The sequence below is a fragment of the Arachis stenosperma genome, chromosome 10, assembly GCF_014773155.1.
Source record: "Arachis stenosperma cultivar V10309 chromosome 10, arast.V10309.gnm1.PFL2, whole genome shotgun sequence".
NCBI lineage: Eukaryota > Viridiplantae > Streptophyta > Magnoliopsida > Fabales > Fabaceae > Arachis > Arachis stenosperma.
The window spans coordinates 83,183,845-83,191,037 of NC_080386.1; the positions used below are offsets into that span (position 1 = coordinate 83,183,845).

Below are 7,193 nucleotides of genomic sequence, written 5' to 3' on the forward strand. Positions count from 1 at the left end.
ATCCTCATCAATGGGGATATCTCCTTCTATGTCAACTCCAACTGAATAACAGAGGTGACAAATGAGATGAGGAAAGGCTAACCTTGCCAAGGTGGAAGACTTGTCCGCCACCTTGTAGAGTTCTTGGGCTATAACCTCATGAATTTCCACTTCTTCTCCAATCATGATGCTATGAATCATGATGGCCCGGTCTAGAGTAACTTCGGACCAGTTGCTAGTGGGAATGATTGAGCGTTGGATGAACTCCAACCATCCTCTAGCCACGGGCTTGAGGTCATGCCTTCTCAATTGAACTGGCTTCCCTCTTGAGTCTCTCTTCCATTGTGCGCCCTCTTCACATATGACTGTGAGGACTTGGTCCAACCTTTGATCAAAGTTGACCCTTCTAGTGTAAGGATGTTCATCTCCTTGCATCATGGGCAAGTTGAATGCTAACCTTACATTTTCCGGACTAAAATCCAAGTATTTCCCCCGAACCATAGTAAGATAATTCTTTGGATCCGGGTTCACACTTTGATCATGGTTCTTGGTGATCCATGCATTGGCATAGAACTCTTGAACCATCAAGATTCGACTTGTTGAATGGGGTTGGTAAGCACTTCCCAACCTCTTCTTCGGATCTCATGGCGGATCTCCGGATATTCACCCTTTTTGAGTGAAAAGGGGACCTCGGGGATCACCTTCTTCAAGGCCACAACTCCATAGAAGTGGTCTTGATGCACCCTTGAGATGAATCTATCCATCTCCCATGACTCGGAGGTGGAAGCTTTTGCCTTCCCTTTCCTCTTTCTAGAGGTTTCTCCAGCCTTCGATGCCATAAATGGTTATGGAAAACGAAAAAGCAACGCTTTTACCACACCAAACTTAAAAGGTTTGCTCGTCCTCGAGCAAAAGAAGAAAGAAGAGAGTAGAAGAAGAAGAAATGAGGAAGAAGGGAGTGGCTTATGTATTCGGCCAAGGAGGGGGAGAAGTGGTGTTTAGGTTGTGTGAAAATGAAGGATTGAGGAAGGGTATTTATAGGAGAGAGGGGAGATGGGGTTCGGCCATTATGGGTGGGTTTGGGAGGGAAAGTGGTTTGAATTTGAAGGGTGAGGTTGGTGGGGTTTTATGAAAGATGGAGGTGAGTGGTGAAGAGAAAGATGGGATTTGATAGGTGAGGGGTTTTTGGGGAAGAGGTATTGAGGTGATTGGTGAATGGGGGAAGAAGAGAGAGAGTGGTGGTGGGGTTGGTGGGGATCCTGTGGGGTCCACAGATCCTGTGGTGTCAAGGAAAAGTCATCCCTGCACCAAATGTTGCTCAAAATCACGTTTTGAGCCATTTCTGGCGTTAAACGCCGGGCTGATGCCCATTCCTGGCGTTTAACGCCAGGTTCTTGCCCTTTTCTGGCATTTAACGCCAGTCTGGTGCCCCTTTCTGGCGTTAAACGCCCAGAATGGTGCCAGACTGGGCGTTAAACGCCCAACTGCTAGGTTCACTGGCGTTTAAACGCCAGTGAATTTTTCCTCCAGGGTGTGCTATTTTTCTTCCTGTTTTTCATTCTGTTTTTGCTTTTTCAATGGATTTTGTGACTTCTTATGATCATCAACCTACAAAAAAACATAAAATAACAAAAAAAAATATATAAAATATAATCATTGGGTTGCCTCCCAACAAGCGCTTCTTTAATGTCAGTAGCTTGACAGAGGGCTCTCATGGAGCCTCACAGATACTCAGAGCAATGTTGGAACCTCCCAACACCAAACTTAGAGTTTGAATGTGGGGGTTCAACACCAAACTTAGAGTTTGGTTGTGGCCTCCCAACACCAAACTTAGAGTTTGACTGTGGGGGCTCTGTTTGTCTCTGATTTGAGAGAAGCTCTTCATGCTTCTTCTCCATGGTGACAGAGGGGTATCCTTGAGCCTTAAACACATAGGATTTTTCATTCACTTGAATGATCAGTTCGCCTCCATCAACATCAATCACAGCCTTTGCTGTGGCTAGGAAGGGTCTGCCAAGGATGATGGATTCATCCATGCACTTCCCAGTCTCTAGGACTATGAAATCAGTAGGGATGTAATGGTCTTCAACCTTTACCAAAACATTCTCTACAAGTCCATGAGCTTGTTTTCTTGAATTGTTTGCAATCTCTAGTGAGATTCTTGCAGCTTGTACCTCAAAGATCCCTAGCTTCTCCATTACAGAGAGAGGCATGAGGTTTACACTTGACCCTAAGTCACACAGAGCCTTCTTGAAGGTCATGGTGCCTATGGTACAAGGTATGGAAAACTTCCCAGGATCTTGTCTCTTTTGAGGTAGTTTCTGCCTAGACAAGTCATCCAGTTCTTTGGTGAGCAAAAGAGGTTCAGTCTCCCAAGTCTCATTTCCAAATAACTTGTTATTCAACTTCATGATTGCTCCAAGGTATTTAGCAACTTGTTCTTCAGTGACATACTCATCCTCTTCAGAGGAGGAATACTCATCAGAGCTCATGAAAGGCAGAAGTAAGTCCAATGGAATCTCTATGGTCTCATTTTGAGCCTCAGATTCCCATGGTTCCTCATTGGGGAACTCAGTGGAGGTCAGTGTACGCCCATTGAGGTCTTCCTCAGTGGCGTCCACTTCATCTCCTTCCTCTCCAAATTCGACCATGGTTATGGCTTTGCACTCTCCTTTTGGATTTTCTTCTGTATTGCTTGGAAGAGTACTTGGAGGGAGTTCAGTAATTTTCTTACTCAGCTGTCCCACTTGTGCCTCCAAATTTCTAATGGAGGACCTTGTTTCAGTCATGAAACTTTGAGTGGTTTTGATTAGATCAGAGACCATGGTTGCTAAGTCAGATTGGTTCTGCTTAGAATTCTCTGTCTGTTGCTGAGAAGATGATGGAAAAGGCTTGCCATTGCTAAACCTGTTTCTTCCACCATTATTGTTATTGAAACCTTGTTGAGGTTTCTCTTGATTTTTCCATGAGAAATTTGGGTGATTTCTCCATGAAGAATTATAGGTGTTTCCATAGGGTTCTCCTAGGTAGTTCACCTCTTCCATTGAAGGGTTCTCAGGATCATAAGCTTCTTCCTCAGATGAAGCATCCTTAGTACTGCCAGGTGCATTTTGCATTCCAGACAGACTTTGAGAAATCAAATTGACTTGTTGAGTCAATATCTTGTTCTGAGCCAGTATGGCATTCAGAGTATCAATCTCAAGAACTCCTTTCTTCTGACTTGTCCCATTGTTCACAGGATTCCTTTCAGAAGTGTACATGAATTGGTTATTTGCAACCATTTCAATTAGCTCTTGAGCTTCTGTAGGTGTCTTCTTCAGATGAAGAGATCCTCCAACAGAGCTATCCAAAGACATCTTAGATAGTTCAGAGAGACCATCATAGAAAATACCTATGATGCTTCATTCAGAAAGCATGTCAGATGGACATTTTCTGATCAATTGTTTGTATCTTTCCCAAGCTTCATAGAGGGATTCTCCATCCTTCTGTCTAAAGGTTTGGACTTCCATTCTAAGCTTACTCCATTTTTGAGGTGGAAAGAACTTTGCCAAGAAGGCATTGACTAGCTTTTCCCAAGAGTCCAGGCTATCCTTAGGTTGAGAGTCCAACCATATTCTAGCTCTGTCTCTTACAGCAAAAGGGAATAGCATCAGTCTGTAGACCTCAGGGTCAACCCCATTGATGACAAGTCATCATATACCCATTTTTCAAGCTAATTTCACTTGTTTTGTTAGCATTTATGCACTTTCTTGTATCCTAAGTAAGAGATTTGGAGTGAAAATGCATAACTTCTCTAAATCAAGCAACCACCATGAAATTAATGTTAAATCATGAGGTTTAAGCTAATTTTAATTGAATTTTAATTGATTTATAAACCTCTTGAATTTAGTGATACTTGGAGTGGTTGTTTTGGTTTATTGTAGGTGAAGAAAAGAAACAAAAGAAAAGCGTGGCCTAAGAAGTGTAGCCTAAGAAAAGGAAAGCGTGGTCAAAGCCCAAGGAAGTGTGCCGCATGCAAAGGGGGAGGCAACATTGCCCTCCACAAGGGCACACTGCCCTCTAGGAGGGCAACATAAGAGAACCAAGCAAAGGAAGGCAATTCTGCCCTGCCCACTCCAAGGGCAGAGCACAAAACGTGCCTTGGAACCAAGAGGAAGAGAACCTTGCCCTGCCCTTGTGGAGGGCAGAATCGGGCTCTTCAAGGAAGAAAATCAAGAAAAAAATATCAACCATGCATGCCACAAGGATCGAACAAGGGACCATGAGCAAGCTAAGCACTAAGGTTCACTACCGTGCCAAGAAACCAAGAAAATAATTGTAGCGCATGCGTCCGCCCAGTTTCGAACACGGGCCGTGAAGGAAGGGACTTTGCCCTGCCCTTGACGCGGGCAGGGCAGCATCGTGTGTGGCGCACCAAGAAGCACCAACGCGCGCACCAATTTTCTCCCATGGCAGCACCAAGCGCGCGCACCAACTCACGACCCTGGCGCACCAAAACTTTCCTGCCCTGCCCTTGGCGCGGGCAGGGCAGCATCATACGCACCAAGGAAAATAAGGCCGCACCAATTCTCGCACAAGGCTGCACCAACACGCACCAATTCTCGCACCAAGCTTCATTTTTCTGCCCTGTCCTCCACAAGGGCAGGGCAGCCTCCTCGGAGTGAATTTTCATGGGCCGAAAATTCAAACTAAAATCCCATTTTAATTCATTTCTTCACCAAATCAAAAGCCCATCCAAATCCCAAAATCCAAGAATAGAAAGTGTATAAATAGGAGTTAGTTTGATGTAATTAGGACTTTTATGCTCACTTTTGAATTTTTACTTTTACCTTGGCTTTTGAATTTTTACTTTCACCTTCCTTTGGAGCTTTGACTCTCTTGCAATTGTTCTTGAGAGAATTGACCGAGCATTAAGAGGATCAAGGGAGAATTGACTGATCTCCTTCCTCATTCTTACTTGGGCAATTCTACTCTTCTGTTTCTGAGTTTTGGGTGTGTGAAATTGAGGAAATTCTGTCTCAATTCCCATTCAAACTCTTTTCAATTTGTTTTCTGCATAATTCAATTTTAATTCTGCTCTTCTATTGCTTCTTCTTTAATTTTCTGTCAATTGCTTAGATAATTCAGATCTGGGAAGGAAATTGGGTATTAGGCTCTGCTACCTAAGCCTTTGAGTCCTGAGATCAAAATTCACTTGGGTTCTTCTGTGAACCTCTGTTACATTTTATTCTCTTTTTGTTTGAATGCTTATTGCTTCTGATTCAATTTCTGTTCAATCAATTGTTGCAATTTACTTTCTCTTTGTTTGGATTCTGCAATCCTAGTCCTCAAACCCCTTTTATATTCAAGCCATTTATCTTTCTTGCCATTTAAGTTACTGCAATTTAAGTTTCTTGCATTTTAAGTTTCAATCATTTACTTTCTTGCTCTTTAAGATTCTGCACATTTACAATTCTGTTCTTTAATTTACTGCACTTCTCCCTTCCCTTTTTACATTTACTGTCATTTACTTCTTGTTAAACACAAATCACTCAACCAAAACTTGATTCGCTTGACTAAATCACCAACTAAACTAAAATTGCTCAATCCTTCAATCCCTGTGGGATCGACCTCACTCATGTGAGTTATTATTACTTGATGCGACCCGGTACACTTGCCGGTGAGTTTTGTGTTGGATCGTTTTCCACACATCACCCATTAGTCTTGACTGTGTCACAGATTTGCAAGAACTCAGCTAAAAACTGATGTGGATCTTCCATTGGAAGTCCATGGAACTTGCAATTCTGTTGCAGTAGAGAAACCAACTGAGGCTTAAGCTCAAAGTTGTTTGCTCCAATGGCAGGGATAGAGATGCTTCTCCCATAGAAGTCAGGAGCAGGTGCAGTAAAGTCACCCAGCACCTTCCTTGCATTGTTGGCATTGTTGTTATTTTCGGCTGCCATGAGTTCTTCTTCTTTGAAGAATTCGGTCAGGTCCTCTAAAGAGAGTTGTGCTTTGGCTTCTCTTAGCTTTCTCTTCAAGGTCCTTTCAGGTTCAGGGTCAGCTTCAACAAGAATGCCTTTGTCTCTGCTCCTGCTCATATGAAAGAGAAGATAACAAGAAGATATGGAATCCTCTATGTCACAGTATAGAGATTCCTTGAGGTGTCAGAGGAAAAGAAAAATAGAAGAAAGAAGAAGGGGAAGAATTCGAACTTTAATTGGATGAAGTTCGAATTATGCATTAAGAAGGAGTAGTACTCCATAAATAGAAGGATGTGGGAAGAGGGGAAGGTAATTTTCGAAAATTAAATTAAAAAGATTTTGAAAACATTTTGAAAAACACTTAATTGATTTTCGAAAATAAAAGTGAGAAAGAAATCAAGTGATTTTTGAAAAAGATTTTGAAATTAGAAATTAAAAAGATTTGATTGAAGACTTATTTTGAAAAAGATGTGGTTAAGAAGATATGATTGAAAAGATTTGATTTGAAAACAATTTTAAAAGATATGATTTGAAAACAATTTTAAAAAAAGATATGATTTTAAAAATTAATGACTTGCCTAACAAGAAAAGATATGATTCAAACATTGAACCTTTCTCAACAGAAAAGGCAACAATCTTGAGATGTTCAATCAAATCATTAATTGTTAGTAAGTATCTTTGAAAAAGGAAAGAAATTGATTTTGAAAACATTTGATTGAAAAGATATGATTTGAAAAAGATTCGATTTTGAAAAACTTTGAAAACTTGAAAAAAAATTGATTTTGAAAACAAAATCTTCCCCCTTTGCCATCCTGGCGTTAAACGCCCAACCAGGTACCCTGGCTGGCGTTTAAACGCCAGTCTGTCTTCTTCACTGGGCATTTTCGAATGCTCAGCTTTTTCTGTATAATTCCTCTGCAGTATGTTCTGAATCTTCAATTCTTTGTGTTATTGACTTGAAAAGACACAAATTAAAAATATTTTTGGATTTTTTTAACAATCAAAATGCAACAAGAATCAAATAACAATGCATGCAAGACACCAAACTTAGCAGTTTGTATACTATTGACACTATATGAGACACATAAACACTCAAGTCAAAAGAATTTAAAGATCAGAGTAAGAAATCATCAAGAATTATTTGAAGATCTTAAGACACATGAATGAATGCATGCAATTGACACCAAACTTAAGATGAGACACTAGACTCAAGCAAGAAACATCAAATATTTTTGGTTTTTATGATTTTGT

At 40.9% G+C, this 7,193-nt stretch overlaps 1 non-coding gene across 1 annotated transcript; it reads left to right on the top strand.

Moving 5' to 3' along the window:
• Window positions 1-3,393: 3,393 nt before the first annotated feature.
• LOC130959275 (small nucleolar RNA R71) lies at window positions 3,394-3,497 on the top strand. Its single transcript, XR_009078368.1, has one exon. It is a non-coding gene; the product is annotated as a small nucleolar RNA R71 (small nucleolar RNA).
• The last annotated feature ends 3,696 nt before the right edge of the window (window positions 3,498-7,193 follow it).